Source organism: Orycteropus afer, unplaced genomic scaffold (assembly GCF_000298275.1).
Source record: "Orycteropus afer afer isolate SDZICR_OR568_19922 unplaced genomic scaffold, OryAfe1.0 scaffold00155, whole genome shotgun sequence".
NCBI lineage: Eukaryota > Metazoa > Chordata > Mammalia > Tubulidentata > Orycteropodidae > Orycteropus > Orycteropus afer.
In genome coordinates this window covers 6,850,989-6,852,240 of record NW_006921742.1, presented here as the reverse complement: position 1 = coordinate 6,852,240, position 1,252 = coordinate 6,850,989, and the positions used below count along the sequence as shown (strand labels likewise).

The following is a 1,252-nucleotide window of genomic DNA, read 5'->3' as shown; positions in this document are numbered from 1 at the left end:
ATTATAATGGGAAAATAAAATCTTTTTTTTTTTTTTTTTAAATCAAATACAGGGGACTTCACTGCTTGAGAATAAAATGAAAATAGGAATTCATCCATTTCAAGATTTCCAAAATCTAAAAATCTAGAAATTTGGGTAACTGGCAGATAGGACTGCATTTACCAATTTTAAAACACCATCTTGAATGGACTCAGGTGGTTTTCCAGTATTAATGATTTGAATCTTTTTCTTCCACTCTTTTTTTTAAACAGGAAACTAACCATATACGAGGATGCTCAATAAGTCTTTGCTAGCCTTATAAAATCTTTATTGATCGTCCAACTAGCTTGAAAGCTTTATTCCATTAGCATCACATGAGAGAGTGTTACAGTAAAGGCCACAGGAAGGCTGCCCATATGCTCCATTGTGGTTGGGACTCTGCCCCTCTCTAATGCACGCGGAGCAAAGCTAGAGGCAGCAGACACTGAGAGCCTTCATCTAGTCAAAATTTCACAGCTCCAGGGAGTGCTGCAAATGTACGTTTACAATCCACATCCTCCACGATTCGCTGCATTCCTTGCAATGTCTTCCTATAAAGGTCATGGGTTCTGACTGCTTTGCTTCTAGTTTTGGCCCTGAGGTCCAGGTTGAAGAACCTTTCAACTTGTCAAAGTAATCATTTAAACAAATGGCCTGTTAATTTAGTAAAACCGTTTGCTCTGATAAGACATTTGTGAATAAAATGCACCATTTTTCTGAGTTTAAATCACACAAAATGTTATGTGGACATGAGGTAATGTATTTCAGTCATTATTTCAAATAAAATACGGAATGTGTGTTAGAAAACAACACAGTGTAGCCCCCAATTTCCAGCTTTGTACAGGGCTTCTGTGCTATATTGTTCAGATGGACTCTGTAGACATGCAGCTCCCAGGCTACATGGAATTTTTAATTACGTGGAAGTTACTTTATAATCTTTATATTATGCTTTTTAAACAGTGATATGCCTCAGTAGTAGGACACAGAAGAAGAGGTTGGACCATAGGAAATTGCCATTTTAGTACTACAAATGACTGAGTATTGGCAATTTCCCATGTACCAATCTAATGTTCCCACCGACCTGTGCAAAAACTAGTTACCACAGCAGGCTTGTAGCATAGTGGCTAAGTCACTTGCCTGCTAACCAGACAGCTGGCGGTTCAAACCCACCAGCCACTCCTCGGAAGGAAGGTTGGGCAATCCTACTTCCGTAGTGATACTGCCTCGGAAACCC

The 1,252-nt window shown here is 39.2% G+C and overlaps 1 protein-coding gene across 1 annotated transcript in view; it reads right to left on the bottom strand.

The window, feature by feature from the left end:
• Positions 1 to 1,252, bottom strand: part of MAP7 (microtubule associated protein 7) — a 205,856-nt gene that overhangs the window by 91,712 nt on the left and 112,892 nt on the right. The gene's annotated exons all lie outside the window — the stretch shown is intronic.